Below are 17,303 nucleotides of genomic sequence, written 5' to 3' on the forward strand. Positions count from 1 at the left end.
CCCACCACGGTGGGTGAGCAGACAAGCCTCTCAGGCTGGTGAATGCTAGTCAGCACTGGTCCTCTGTGCTGGAATATTTCCGCTTTGCCCTCTGCACCCCTGTTTCTGTGCTCTCCTCCGTGGCTCCAAAGCTTCCCCACACACACACACCCTGTCTCCACCAGTGAAGGGGCTTCCTAGTGTGTGGAAACTTTCCTACTTCTCAGCTCCCTCCCGGAGGTTCAGTTCCTATCCCTATTCTTTTGTCTCTGTTTTTTCTTTTTTATTTTGCCCTACCCAGGTATGTGAGGAGTTTCTTGCCCTTTGGGAAGTCTGAGGTCTTCTGCCAACGTTCAGTAGGTGTTCTGTAGGAGCTGTTCCACATGTGGGTGTATTTTTGATATATTTGTGGGGAGGAAGTTGATCTCCACATCTTATTCCTCCATCATCTTGAAGCTTCTCCCACACGTCTTAATTTAAAAAGTAGTCTGGTGTGATGGAGAGGGCACTGAAATTTCTCTCAAGGGTACTGTAAAAGTTTTCAAATGAACAAGTAACTTCATCAGTAGGTAATAAATTGAAGGAATTTTTGATTAACACCAAGATTTCGGTCTGGGGAGATTGCAGTGTGGCATTTATGCAACATGTTTTGAGTAACTTTTTTTGAGGGATGCAGGCATTGCCTTTGATGACACAGTATATTCAACACATTGTTCATTCTCTTTATGATATTTAAAGGTCTAATGGTCAAAGAGGATGCTGGTGAAAAGGGCTCTTTAAACAGTTTCATATATTTATCAAAAGAAGATGAAGCAGAGAGGAATTAGCTATCTTATACAAGCCAATGCTTAAACTCCATGGACTAACTCAAGCAAACAACAATTTGTATAAAATTTCTCTTTTATTCATTTCATATAAACAGCCCTTTTACTGGTAAATTCTAAGAACCAGATTTATTGATAACAAAAATCTTCAATATATCTTAAAGCATCCAGTTAAAGCACAAATTTTATATAAGATTACTGATTTTTTCTAAAAAAAGTAATACCTAGAGCATCAGTTCTTACCTTTTGGGGAGTTACATATACTTCATGCTTCTGAATTCTTAAGTAACATAGGGAAAGAGTTTAAGAACCTAAATACAAACCTACTGAAAACCAGAGTGGAATATTCAACAGTTTCATGGTCCTGAGGAAATAAAAATTTAACTTCAGCCTCCATCAGGCACAGTTGGCCCCCTAGAGAAATATATCCTAAGAATGAGTGTGAACCAGAGGTAGACCATGGTTTTAAAAACTGCTTCCTAGCCTGGACTCCTGACTAGATTAAGGTAATTATCCAGAGGATAGAGTAAAAGCTCTCTGGAGTAAGATAAAATCATCTAGAACCTATAAGTTATTAAAACAATTATTGAATATTTAACATTCAATAAAATTACCAAACATACCAAAAAGGAAATCAAGGGAAAAGGCATGTGAGCCATTTATGAGTGTTATCAAACACACATTTAAATAACTTATGTTTAAAGTACTGGAAAAAAATAAATGACAAAATGGAAAATGGAAAATACATCCAAGAAATGGAACTTACTTAAAAACCAAGTGAAAAATGCAATAATAAAGTTTAGGAACCAAATGGTGACTTTAATAGCAGACTGGACGAATTAGAAAGCATTAGTTAGTGAGAATAAGTCATTAGAAAATACCCAGGCTGAAGCATGGAGAGGAAAAGAATGAAAACTAAAGGAAAAATAATGAGACATATGAGACATGATAAAAATGTCTAACATAGATATAATTGGAGTCCCCAAAGAGGAGGAGAAGGAGAATAGGCAGAAGCAGTATATAAGGGGGATAACTGACTGAGAATTTTCCAAACCTGATGTAAGACATCCAAGCCATAGATTTAAGAAATACTATGAATCCAAACCAAAATAAATACAAATAATTTAATTACACCTACCACATCTTACTGAAATTGTTGAAGACCAAAGGCAAAGAGAAGATATCAGTGGTAGCCAGAGGGGAAAAGGGTGCATTACCTTCAAAAAAGCAACAGTAAGACTGTTGGCTGACTTTTCAACACAAACAATGGAAGGTGAAGAATAATGTGATAGTTATCTTTAACGGGCTAGGGAAAAACATTCTTACAACCTAGAACTTTATACTCACTGAAAATATCCATTAAAATGATAGCAACATAAAGACATTTACAGACACACAAAACAAAGATCTCATCTCCATCAGATCTGCATTGATTGAAATACAAAAGGAGGTCTTCAAGAAGAAAATTTCAAGTTGAAACAGAATTGTAGGAAGGATTGAAGAGGAAGAGAAGGTGAAAATATGTGGACAAGTGTATATTAATGTCATCTTAACAGAATAACACTACTGTCAATTGTGGATCTAAGTCTATTGCAGAATTAAAATTCATAACAACATTAAAGAAAGGGGCAAGGGGACAAATGGAGTTGAAATGATCCTAGTATTGTCTGGGAACTGGTAAAATTAATAATTTATATTAGACTGACATAAATGAAAGGTCTGTGTCATAATCTTTAGGGCAACCATGAAAATAATAGTGAAGAATTATATTATTAATTAGCTAATTAATAGGTGGGGAAAAGGGAGTAATAACAAAAATGTGGATTAATCCAAGAAAGGAGAAGCAAGGAGAGAATATAAAAGAATGTAAAATACGTGGAACAAATAGAAAACAAATAATAAGGTGGTAGGTAATAACCCAAATATATCTGTAATTATGTTAAATGTAATACAAATATTTTTGAAACCGAGTTAAAACATGTTGCTTATAACAGCCATAGCTTAAATATAATGGCACTGTGTGATGGAAAGTAAAAGAATGGAAAGATATATACCATACAAACAGTAACCAAAAGGAAATAAAGTGTAACTATATAAGAATCCAACAAGGATTGGACTCCTTGTTGGATAAGAAGTATGAGAATCATTACTACAGATAATGAGAGACATTTAATGTTGATAAAAATTTAATACACCAGGAAGATAGAATTTTAAATTTATATGCACCTAATAACATGGTGTCAAAATATATAAAGCAGGAAATGACAGAACCATAAAGAGACAAAACCACAGTTAAAGGGAGAGACTTTAACACACCTCTCTCATAAATTAATAAAATAAATAAAAAATGAGTAATCACATACAATTTTTGAAATTTGAATAGATGTTTTTCTGCTTTCTACTTAACCAGTATAAAAAAATCATGACAGTATTTTGACCTGAATAACATGACTAAAATATTAATCTGGGGGATGTCTTTATAGAAGAAATCCTCTTGCCACAAATTTTGGCATTTCCCATGTAAACAAACCAAACCATTGAAAGGTTTCATATTGAACTTTTCCTTAATGTAACCTTTTAGTGAGCCTGTGTTTTAAGAAATAGCAGTGAAAAATCTTGTCTCTCTTTTTTTGCTGCTGTTAAATATAAATACTTCATCATCATGGGAAAGTAGGAAAAATTTTAGAATAAATGATGACTACCCTCAGGTATTACTTCTTGTTTCTGTATACTATCACTATATTGTGTGGCACATATACATAATGATTATCTCACTTATCATTTATGTTTACCTGTGTTTTGATGATACAGGTAATATGGTAATTTTTTAGCACTGTGAAAGTTATACCATAAATGTTTCTGGGTTTGAATTTTGTTTGCTATTGGGTTGTTATTTTTAATCATAATTTTAATTATTATTATCATTATTGTGCTTCCTACATAACTGATGAAGTGTTAGGAAAGCACATATATGGAATTAATGACAGAGAACATATTCTTTTTTCAAAAATATATTTAAATTAGTGGCAGTTAGAGTGAGTGGCATATATTATAGGTTCAACTCTGAAATAACTCCTAACCCTGATTTTATGATGCCCTAGCACACCTTCAATTAGCTTAAGGGATATGAAGACCTGTTAAAAAATTCTCAAAGATAATTTATGTTAAACTTATTTTAATTAAATAAATACCATTCAGCATGTTTATGGTAGCTGACACAAGAGAGGAGGGTTGTGAATTTTAGGAAACAGTGACAGGGTTTACTAGATTGGTAAAAGGTACATTATTACAAAACCAAGGAAGATAATGAACTTATCCTCTTTATCCTTCTAGAACCCTACCCTCCATTTCTGGATGTAATACAAAAATATGCTTAATACAGTATCATTCAACATAATTAAGCCCCATGAAGGCTAATGAGGTATACATTTTCTGAGTAAGACTATGATTGAGGGATACATTTATTTGGCAATAATAAAACCAAGATTGTGATTCAAAGGAAATTAGAAATGTATCAAAGTATAAAATATTACTCTTACTAAAACAACAAAGAAGAGAACATCACTTTACAAAATTATCAGGCATTTTGCAGAAAAAAAATGGTCTCCATTTTAAAAATTAAATTCATTATTTAGTAAGCTAACTTTAACTACAAGAATGTATTCTCTCTGATGTGACTGGAATTTATCTAAATGTGTGTTTAAAGGTTTTTAAACATACCTTTATATTTCTTAAAAACTCAAATATCCATTATCCCTTAAATATTTCTGAGTAAAGAATATATTCTGTAGTGTTCATTATTAAACATTTATCCATATTTATCTGGCAGTTTAGTTCTTTGCTATCTGAACTACACACCATTAAGATGACACATTTAAACTGCAGCAAAAAAATTAAACACTATTAATGTAAATTTTCTGATACTTTAGTGAGTAAAATGCAATAAATTCTAAATATATTTCTTTTTATGTGATTTTAAAAAAACCCATAATGTTAAAAGCTGCATAATCAAGGCAATACTCTCATATCCTTAGAGATTTAATCTTAGCCAGGGGTCAGCAAACTTTTTCTATATAGGGTCAGATAGTAAATATTTTTGGCTTTGCAGGCCATGCCATCTCTGTTTCAGCTACTGAATTCTGTCATTGTAGCACAAAAGCAATGGTAGACATTACATAAATGAATGGGCAGGGCTGTGTTCTAATAAAATGTTATTTTTGAGAACAGGTAGTGGGCTGTATTTGGTCTGTGGGTCATATTTTGCCACCTCTGAAAGTCAACAACGTTGGTCAGTTATTCCTTAATTACTTACTGTATGCCATGCCCTGTGCTAGGCATGGAGGTACAGAAATGTATCTGACTTGGTTCCTGTCCTCAAAGAGCTTTTAGACTAGTAAGAGTATATATACATGTACGCAAACAAGTATAATATATTGTGTTGGGTAGCATGACAAATATATACAGCATAGGGGGAAGTGGGGGAGGGAGAGAGGGAGAGGGAGGGAGAGGGAGAGAGAGAGAGGGAGGGGGGAGAAAGAGAGGGAGGGGGGAGGGAGGGAGGAAGGGAGAGAAAATCCTTAATTTAGAAGTATAGTGAAAAGTTTTTCAGGTACACAAAAACAGGAATCGGTCTTTGGGGAGAGGAAATTGTATACAAGTTACAGAGGCATGAAAGAGTTTGGCAATTTGAATACTGAATAATGATTTAGTATGGCTGAGGCATAGTTTGGGATGTGGCACATAGTAAGGAATGAGAGTAGAAAGACTGGTGGTTATATAGGCTCCTTAGAACATGCCTGCTAAGGACGCTGGGTTTCTTGCTAGAGCAGGGGGAAAGTGAAAGTGTTTTAACTTGGAAGAAGGGTGATCTTATTTGCATTTTTGAAAGATACTCCTGGCAGTGTTGGGAATGATGCAGCAGAAAAAGCAAGACTCAGGCTAGGAAACCAAGTCCTGGAGTGTGTATATAGTGGTCAAAACCCTAATTATAAGTGTTTGAATCAAGATGAGATCATTGTGCACATAGCATTTTGTTCAGTATATTTCCTGCCAGGTCTTATATTTGTCACAGAAGGAAGGATTAATACACAAAGTGACTGAAATCTTTCTAGGATTATTTAAAGGAAATATTTTATTGTCAGATGTTATAAAATGTTAATGAAAAATGTGTCCAGGATTACATGGTTGTGTCTTATGGTATTTCTAGCACTTAGGAAATCATAAAATGTGGTTTCTAATCTCAGTTTTACTACTTTAAGTCAGATGTGTTGAGGCACAATTCTTAATCTGAGCCTCAGTTTCTTTTTTGGATAAAATTAACCGTTCTATCTTCTTTTCAAGTTTTTTTGGGAAGAATACCTTTCCTTCCAAGACTGTAGGGAAAAATACACTAATGATTGTGAAATAATTTTCAAACTATCATTTAATCATTCAATGGTAAGTTATTATTACAATATGAAGACAACATTGGAGAAAATAGATTACTCTTGATTCCTTCATCTATAACAGGTAGGAAAGAGATCAGAGACTATTAATGTGTTGGCAGAAATCCACACCTCCCACAATTTTAGCCAGCTCAGAAAACCAGACCCATGGAAAAGGAAGCCCAGAGCAACCCATGAGATTAATGATCCTTATAAAATGGCCCACCCTATGCTTTCAGGCTCCTAGCATTTTATATGTGTGAGTGCATGCATGCATGCACTCCCACACATCACACAGATGCCCAGTGCATTCAAAATATCATCCTTCATGCTCAATCTCATTATTAATGCTATTTGCAGTCTCCATGGATGTACATGCAACTTAAATGTTTGATATGTAGCTAGAGTGTCAGTAGCTTCTTTTCCTTTTTTTTAGATTCTGCAGTCACTATTTGACCCAGCTCCCCTAGTATACACACAGATACAAACACACAACTACAACATACACAATATAGCACAGACACAAAATACAAATAAAACACATGCAGAACACTCAATGTACACAACACATAAATACATGTAACACAGAAATGTGTGTAACACACAAAGTCAACACATACAGAACAGTGATCATACCATACATGCAAAATACATGGCTACTACATAGACAAATGCATAACACAAAACACACACATATAAATAATATAATATGTGCCACATAGAAAATACATATAACATACACAAAACCACAGGCATAGGATGTACACATTAATGGTACGTTTCCCAAATACCAGTTGTTCATTTACCACTTTCATAATATTTGCTTTATTTACATATCACCCAAACGTTTATTTACCTAATATTTTATATAACTTATATAGGTTGTACTTCAGAACATTTTATGTATTTTTTTCCTGCTCTCCATTTTCATCATGCTTGACAAATTTGTCATTTTCTGATTTTTACATGTTTTGCTTATTGGAAGTATATGACAGACTGATAAATTTTATCCATCATGTGTGAAAATCTTGATTGTTATAACCTCAGTGGGCTGATCTACCCACACAGCAGTTTCTTTATAATTTATGGAGAAATATTTATAAAGATAAGAATTATTTTAAAATTAGAAGGCACATCAGAAGTTAGCCAGCCCAGTCCTCTCTCTTACAGCCATGCTATTTCTGCCCTAAAGTGCTAATGCCAAAAATAGCAAGTTTATCAGTAACATTAATGACACTGTTTTGGAAATCACCTATGATAGCTTGTCAATATATTGAAGGCAAATGGTCAGGTTGATATGGGTGCTCTCATTATGTAATATGTCTCTCTATCTGCTCAAGGACAGATTCTATGAATGAATGTAAAATTTATTAAAATATAATCTGTGGTAATCACAGAAAAATTAGAAAAATATACAAGGGTATAAATTAAAAATTAAAAGCATAATTAGTCTTACTACTTAGAAACAAAATCATTGTTCTGGAAGGAAGTTTACTGAATCAAAGGACATGCACAGTTTCAATGCTTTCAGAACATATAACACAATTGTTTTCCAGAATATACGTGCCAGCATATACTCCTCACAGAATTGAGCATAATCTAGGCCATCCTCTCATTAGGATTGAATATTGCCATTAAAAATAATCTTTTTAGGGCTTCCCTGGTGGCGCGGTGGTTGAGAGTACACCTGCCGATGCAGGGGACACGGGTTCGTGCCCCGGTCCGGGAAGATGCCACATGCCGCGGAGCGGCTGGGCCTGTGAGCCACGGCCGCTGAGCCTGTGCGTCCAGAGCCTGTGCTCCGCAACGGGAGAGGCCACAACAGTGAGAGGCCCGTGTACTGCAAAAAAAAAATCTTTTTAAAATTAGATTTTCTACTTGAATATTTCCTATTTCTACCTATTGGTCAGATTTATTTCCATAGAGGTTCAGTTCACATTCCAAAGAAATACCTGTTATAATTTAGAACAATCCTTAAAATGAATTGGCACATTGAGCAAGAAAGTCTTAATGTTGCAATTTTCTTCTGTGGCGAAATCTTTCCTGTGGCACCTGATATCCAAAGTCATGTTGGTTAAAAGGTTTTTCCCTTAATAGCTAACTTTTCTCTTAATAGCTAATTTCATGTCACAAACTTCCATTCTTGAAGTAAAGCGCCGACAAGGTATTTGAAAAGACAATGGCATTCTTATATTTCAGTTAAAACACATATATTTTCATTTTTTTAGTGCTTGATTTTCAGACTGTCTTTGAGAAGTTTTTGATGCAAAGTGACTTCTAATAAAGTTAAGGTTGCTACACATCCTTTTGAGCAAGGCAAAAGAGTGTCCTTTATGGTCCATCTGTTCGTACTACTTTCTATGAAACATGAAGGACTGCCTTTGAGTTTGATGTATAATAAATTCAAATATATATATACACACAGAAAACAGTTCTCAAATGAAATACTGTGCTAATTGGTTAATATGCCTTAATGACATATCAATGGAAATTAATTGTGGATATTGCTTTTTACATGTATTTTATTCCAAAGACTATACCTTCTAAGCAAGTAGAAACCATTGATTATAAGTTTAAGATAATTGTAACTTTTATATTTCCCCATTATTTTTTCCCATAGGTTAGATTCATTTAAAAGATGCATCCTTTTATAAAAGATGTATTTCATTTCAGTTGAAATCAAAGTAGTATCCTTTTAAGAATGTGGGATAGAGAGTTCCTGGCTCACAATTAATATTTAACTCTATATAAATCCATTAAAGGAAGAACTAATTCTAGGCAAATGACACTGAGATGAGTAATGCTTACATGAAATTGTTTTCTATGAAAAATGTCCAAATTACTAAACATTCAAGATATTTTTTAAAGTTTAGCATTGAACATTTAGTCCTTTATTTTTACTGCACATTGAATATTTTTTGGCAATGCTAGTTCATCTTGGTGATACTTTCATAAATTTGTGGTCAAACAGGTTATATCAGAATATAAGAGACTAAAGTATTAGGGGGATTGGAAAAATTACTTCTAAGTTCCCTTTCAGTTTCATCAGCCTATGATTGTATACTTATATAACTTATTAAGAAATAGCTTCCAGATAATAAGAAATATACTGTCCCCACTTAAAGCATAATGCAAAAAGCATTCTTCTGAAGGCTCCCTCAGAATGTCTGGTGGTACATATCTGAAGTCCCCTTCTATTATAATACAATCAGGTTCTGGATTAAAACAGATGCCATCATGTAATTTAGGCTTTCAGTAACTAAACAAAAAGTCCAAGGACTAATAACTCTCAACATATACAAACAAAGGAAAAATGATGAGCTAAAAGGCCATAGGGAGCATAGGTTAATACAAATGCTTATCTCCTACTCTGACATAAAACCAAAATCCTTGAATGGGGCCAAAGAAATCTCAGATTGATGTTACTCTTGAATGCTGGAGGAAGAAAAAGCAAAAATTATCCTTTTTGGAAAAAAACATCTTCAAGTTAAGTCCTCAGCACAATCTCACTAAGATCAACCAAATATAAACTCACAAAGATCATCAGACACACAAGATAAGAGGCACTCATGGGTAGTCAGCAGAAACATATTGGATATAGACCCCTAAGAATTTCAAATATTGAAATAATCAGATACAGAATAAAATATAACTATGCATGAGATGTTTAAATAAATAAAAATACAAAATGAACAACTGGGCTTCCCTGGTGGTGCAGTGGTTGAGAGTCCACCTGCCAATGCAGGGAATACGGGTTCGTGCCCTGGTCCAGGAAGATCCCACATGCCACGGAGCGGCTGGGCCCGTGAGCCATGGCTGCTGGGCCTGCACGTCCGGAGCCTTTGCTCCACAACAGGAGAGGCCACAAGAGTGAGAGGCCCGCATACCACAAAAAAAAAAAAAAAATGAACAACTAACATGACTCTATAAAGATGACCAGGAAGATGAAAAAAAAAATAGGACTTTTATAAATAAAACAGTTAACAGTTGAAATTAAAAACTCAACCTGAATATTAAACAACAGGTTAGACACAGGTAAAGGGAAAATTTGTGAATTGGGAGCTTGATCTGCAGAAAAATAAACCAGAGCACAGAAATACAAGAAAATGAAAATATGAACTAGAGGTTAAGGGACATGCAGGATTATATGTGAAGTCTTAATGAATGTGTAATTGGAGTCCCAGAGTGAGAGAGTAGACAACTGGGTAAGAGGTAATATTCAAAGAGCCAAGGGGCAGATTCATATTTTTGGAGCCTGAAGCCTATTTATGAGATATAAGATTTCAGAGTATTTCAAGTTTTCTCTGTACTGATGACCCTTATTACCAGTCTCATTACGTTTTCATTGTAGTGGCATACAAGGCTCTGTCTCTTCATAATGTGTCCTTTCTCAATCCAACATTTCTTTTTTTTTAAATTATATATCTTTACTGGAGTATAATTGCTTTACAATGGTGTGTTAGTTTCTGCTTTAAAACAAAGTGAATCAGTTATACATATACATATGTTCCCATATCTCTTCCCTCTTGGGTCTCCCTCCCTCCCACACTCCCTATCCCACCCCTCTAGGTGGTCACAAACCACCGAGCTGATCTCCCTGTGCTATGTGGCTACTTCCCACTAGCCATCTATTTTACATATGGTAGTGTATATATGTCCATGCCACTCTCTCACTTTGTCACAGCTTACCCTTCTCCCTCCCCATATCCTCAAGTCCATGCTCTAGTTAGGTCTGTGTCTTTATTCCTGTCTTAACCCTAGGTTCTTCATGACCTTTTTTTTTTTTTCTTTTAGATTCCATATATATGTATTAGCACTCGGTATTTGGTTTTCTCTTTCTGACTTACTTCACTCTGTATGACACACTCTAGGTCCATGCACCTCACTACAAAGAACTCAATTTCATTTCATTTTATGGCTGAGTAATATTCCATTGTATATATGTGCCACATCTTCTTTATCCATTCATCTGTTGATGGACACTTAGGTTGCTTCCATGTCCTGGCTATTGTAAATAATGCTGCAGTGAACATTTTGGTACATGACACTTTTTGAATTATAGTTTCCTCAGGGTATATGCCCAGTAGTGGAATTGCTGGGTTGTATGGTAGTTCTATTTGTGGTTTTTTAAGGAACCTCCATACTCTTCTCCATAGTGGCTGTACCAGTTTACATTCCCACCAACAGTGCAAGAGTGTTCCCTTTTCTCCACAGCCTCTCCAGCATTTATTGTTTCTAGATTTTTTGATGATGGCCATTCTGACTGGTATGAGATAATATCTCATTGTAGTTTTGATTTGCATTTCTCTAATGATTAATGATGTTGAGCATTCTTTCATGTGTTTGTTGGCAATCTGTATATCTTCTTTGGAGAAATGTCTATTTAGGTCTTCTGCCCATTTTTGGATTGGGTTGTTTGTTTTTTTGTTATTGAGCTGCATGAGCTGCTTGTAAATTTTGGAGATTAATCCTTTGTCAGTTGCTTCGTTTGCAAATATTTTCTCCCATTCTGAGGGTTGTCTTTTGGTCTTGTTTATGGTTTCCTTTGCTGTGCAAAAGCTTTTAAGTTTCATTAGGTCCCATTTGTTTTTATTTCCATTTCTCTAGGAGGTGGGTCAAAAGGATCTTGCTGTGATTTATGTCATAGAGTGTTCTGCCTATGTTTTCCTCTAAGAGTTTGATGGTGTCTGGCCTTACATTTAGGTCTTTAATCCACTTTGAGTTTATTTTTGTGTATGGTGTTAGGGAGTGTTCTAATTTCATACTTTTACATGTAGCTGTCCAGTTTTCCCAGAACCACTTATAGAAGAGGCTGTTGCATATTCTTGCCCCCTTTATCAAAGATAAGGTGACCACATGTGCATGGATTTATCTCTGGGCTTTCTGTCCTGTTCCATTGATCTATATTTCTGTTTTTGTGCCAGTACCATACTGTCTTGATTACTGTAGCTTTCTAGTATAGTCCGAAGTCAGGGAGCCTGATTCCTCCAGCTCCATTTTTCGTTCTCAAGATTGCTTTGGTTATTCGGCATCTTTTGTGTTTCTGTACAAATTGTGAAATTTTTTGTTCATTTTGTGAAAAATGCCAGTGGTAGTTTGATAGGGATTGCATTGAATCTGTAGATTGCTTTGGGTAGTAGAGTCATTTTCACAATGTTGATTCTTCCAATCCAAGAACATAGTATATCTCTCCATGTATTTGTATCATCTTTAATTTCTTTCATCAGTGTCTTATAATTTTCTGCATACAAGTCTTTCATCAGTGTGTTATAATTTTCTGCATACAGGTCTAAACCTTAGTTAGGTTTATTCCTAGATATTTTATTCTTTTTGTTGCAATGGTAAATGGGAGTGTTTTCTTAATTTTACTTTCAGATTTTTCATCACTAGTGTATAAGAATGCCAGAGATTTCTGTGCATTAATTTTGTATCCTGCTACTTTACCAAATTCATTGATTAGCTCTAGTAGTTTTCTGGTAGCATCTTTAGGATTCTCTATGTATAGTATCATGTCATCTGCAAACAGTGACAGCTTTACTTCTTCTTTTCCGATTTGGATTCCTTTTATTTCCTTTTCTTCTCTGATTGCTGTGGCTAAAACTTCCAAAACTATGTTGAATAATAGTGGTGAGAGTGGGAACCTTGTCTTGTTCCTGATCTTAGTGGAAATGGTTTCAGTTTTTCACCATTGAGGACGATGTTGGCTGTCGGTTTGTCATATATGACCTTTATTATGTTGAGGAAAGTTCCCTCTATGCCTACTTTCTGCAGGGTTTTTATTATAAACGGGTGTTCAATTTTGTCAAAAGCTTTCTCTGCATCTGTTGAGATGATCATATGGTTTTTCTCCTTCAATTTGTTAATATGTTGTATCATGTTGATTGATTAGCATATATTGAAGAATCCTTGGATTCCTGGAATAAACCCCACTTGATCATGGTGTATGATCCTTTTAATGTGCTGTTGGATTCTGTTTGCTAGTATTTTGTTGAGGATTTTTGCATTTATGTTCATCAGTGATATTGGCCTGTAGTTTCTTTCTTTGTGACATCTTTGTCTGGTTTTGGTATCAGGGTGATGGTGGCCTCGTAGAATGAGTTTGGGAGTGTTCCTCCCTCTGCTATATTTTGGAAGAGTTTGAGAAGTACAGGTGTTAGCTCCAAAGCCCGAGCCTCAGCTCCCAGCCCCCGCCCGCCCCGGCGGCTGAGCAGCCAAGCCTCTCGGGCTGGTGAGTGCTGGTCAGCACCGATCCTCTGTGCGGGAATCTCTCTACCTTGCCCTCTGCACCACTGTTGCTGCGTTCTCCTCCATGGCTCCGAAGCTTCCCCTCCGCCACCCGCAGTCTCCGCCCGCGACGTGGCTTCTAGTGTGTGGAAACCTTTCCTCCTTCACAGCTCCGTCCCACTGGTACAGGTCCCATCCCTATTCTTTTTTCTCTGTTTATTCTTTTTTCTTTTGCCCTACCCCGGTACGTGGGGAGTTTCTTGCCTTTTGGGAGGTCTGAGGTCTTCTGCCAACATTCAGTGGGTGTTCTATAGGAGCAGTTCTACGTGTAGATGTATTTCTGATGTATCTGTGGGGAGGAAGGTGATCTCCGTGTCCTACTCTTCCACCATCTTCTCCTGTCTCCAATCCAACATTTCTTATCCTTCCCTTATGGAATGTACCAGACCCCTCTTTGATCTCCTCAACTAGAACATCACTGAGAACTTATACTCACTCTGTTTTGTTTTCACACCCTTCTTGGAGAAACCTTTTCCACTGTCAAGTAATGTGACCTCTAGCAACTTATTTAACTTCTCAGGGATGGTTCCTCAGCATTGTGAAAAAAAGGAGGGTAGATTTTAAAGCACCACAACCTTAAGGGTTTTAAATTTGTTTTGTTTTGATAATATATAAAACATATAGAAAAGTTGTAATAATATTACAAAGAAATCTCAGATACCAATTCATTACCCCAAATCTTTAATGTTAGCATTTTGCTACATTTGCTTTATATATGTCTTCCTATCTATCTGTCTATAGTTTTTCGAAATTTTTTTAAGAATAAGTTATAGACATGATGTCCTTTTACTCATAAGTACTTCAGTGTATATATCCTAAAAACAAGAATTTCTTTTACATACAACAGCATAATTATAAATACCAGGAAAATACACATATAGAAAACTACTATGTATTCTATAGTCACTTCAATGATCTTTTCATGTTAAATCAAATGATTTAAACTTGATTGTGCTTGTAATGGGTGATTTTTTTTTTTTTTTTTGCGGTATGCGGGCCTCTCACTGCCGTGGCCCCTCCCGTTGCGGAGCACAGGCTCCAGATGCACGGGCTCAGTGGACATGGCTCATGGGCCCAGCCACTCCGGGGCACGTGGGATCCTCCCGGACCGGGGCACGAACCCGCGTCTTCCGCATCGGCAGGTGGACTCTCAACCACTGCGTCACCAGGGAAGCCCCTAATGGGTGATTTTTAATCCCCTTAATATCTCAACAAGAGATATCATTCCTCTTTTCTGTGAATTTGAGTTCATAATGATACTCCCTATATCCATCTGGGTTCTTGGTTACAAGCCACTCAAACTATATTTGGCTATCTTAAGTAAAATATCAGGATTAAAAGGGAAGTATAAGAAATATCTTAAGACTCATAGAATGAGTAAAAACCAGAGAACCAAAATATGTAGGAAACAGGGATGGCTACCCAGCCAGAGCCCAGCTAAGTTCTCACTACAAGTACATCTGGTGAGATGTGGTCACTGGTACCGCTGTTCTCATTAATGCCACCATCACCACTATCATCAGCCCACTGCCACAGCAGTGATTTGACCACCCATGATCCCCATGTCTTTGCATCACACACCCAAAATTCTAGATCTTAGTTTTATTGTTCATGTATAGGTTATGTAATCATTTTCTGCCTTGTTAGAAAAGAGAGGCCATAGTGGAAGGTTGGTCTGGCCAATACCTAACCCCTAAGATCATACATGAAGTAGCAGAGGGCCAACTTCCTTTAAGGCAACTAGGGTACTCCTGGGAAGGTGAAGTTGAGGAACAGTGTACTTGTACATTCATTAACAAGAAAAAATATACAGCTCATATTAAATTGGACATATGAGTATTTTATATATATATATTTGCAAAAGACTGAAGTAAAATCCAAATATCATAGCTAAGATCTTCCCAAAAAATCATAAATGCAAATGCTAATGGCAGTTTATTTATCTCAGAAGAAGGGTCCGTCTGCTTACAGAGGAGATTTATTTCAGAAAAGAGGTTTGCTCTTGCAGATAGTTTTAATATATATAAGCAGCACTGCCTCCCCCATACCTACCCCTCTAGCATCAAGGAAAGTAAAATGAATTCACAGAAGATTTATTACAGATCAGTTTAAATGTACAAATGAAAAATCTGACCCAGTCAGCAATGATGTCCATTAGTTGTTTTATGTAATATTTCAGGAGAGTAATATCTTGAACATTAAATAAATTGAAAAGATTTCATGAAACTATGAATCCTAAAGAGCCCAACCAACCTCTCGTGGCCTCTTTGAACCAAAAGACCACATATAAAAAAATTAATGGGACAAAGAAAAGAACTTGACAAAGAAATTGAAAAGGAAGGGAAATTACTGCATGTAACCACAACTGGGGACAGATTGTATCATAGGATTATTAGAATTTGGAGGAAAACATTATTATTTTTAAAATTGAATTGGATTATTTATTACAGTTCTAAAAAGTATTGAACATGAGGAAGATTCCTAGCAAATATTAGATTATACCAGGAAATAATGTATATGAGAGGAGAGTCTCAGAAATAAATCTCTATATAAACATTACAAATATTAAATTTTTCTTCTTGTAGCTCCAATCTGATAAGAATTGCTCTTATATTTTATAAATAGCAAGTACTGTAATTCTACTTTCTTACCTTTGTAGATAGGAGTAGTAATGTTTTTCAGAACTGACAACAGTGGCAGTACTTCATAAATCTGTCAAGTTGGTGACCATTGTGAGGGAATTTGAATACCACAACAGAGGAACTCTCCTGTGGGCAAATGTGGCTTTTATATTTAGTTGCAGAGTTTCAGCTAATTAATTCCTTCCACCCCTGCTTTCGCCTTTCAAAATCTTGTTCAGCCAAAATTTCACTTCCACTTCCTCTAGGAAGCCTCTCTGAATGCCCTAAATGGAAGTTTTCTACACACGCCCCAGGTCCCCTTTGTACTTTTTGATATAAATGTATCATGGTGGTTTTGTTTTGTCTTGCATGAATAGAGCATAATGGGTACCTATCTCCTCTAATAGATTATAATTTATTGGAAGGAGAATACTGTACACACACACACACACACACACACAGAGAGAGAGAGAGAGAGAGAGAGAGAGAGAGAGAGAACTAGCAGGCTCCATTTTCATATAAAGTCTAGGTGTTTTTTAAATTGCAATAGAAATGCATGTTCTTTTTTTTTTTTTTTTTCTTTCTTGCCCTTCTCACCACTGAAAAAGCCCAAATTGCCTCACAGTTCATAGTAACTAACTAATCCTGGTCTAAGATTCTTATGCTTTCAAAAGATACCCTGGACCATAAGGATCCAAGAAACCAAACAGATTTACTTCCTGCCATTCCTTGGATATTAATGATAAAATTGCATCTGCACTGCTTGTGTCCTGGGTGTGTGGAAAATGCAATCTAATATGAAAACCTGGGCACGGTTTTATAACACTCTGTAGAAGTAAGTCCAGGTTCCTGAGAGTATTGGACAAAGAAGAGGGAGAGAATTTAAACTGGCGTTAGGGAGTCTTGTAAAATGAGAGGTCTTCTAAATGAGAATGGGACAAGTTGATTAAAACAAAACCACTTCAAGCCACATGGCTCCAAACACTGTGGAACGAACATATATCTGAATAGAAAATCCAGATGTTTCCCTAAGCTTTTGTCTTAGATTTCTGTTTTTAGGCCCTGAAGAAATGTAAAGCCTTTTATAATACTCAGCCCAAATGAAACCACTCTTGCTGTCATTGTACTTAGAATTCATGGCAGAAAAAGAATGCAATGAGTGTATCCTGCTT

Source organism: Hyperoodon ampullatus, assembly GCF_949752795.1.
Source record: "Hyperoodon ampullatus genome assembly, chromosome: 6".
NCBI classification, from domain to species: Eukaryota; Metazoa; Chordata; class Mammalia; order Artiodactyla; family Ziphiidae; genus Hyperoodon; species Hyperoodon ampullatus.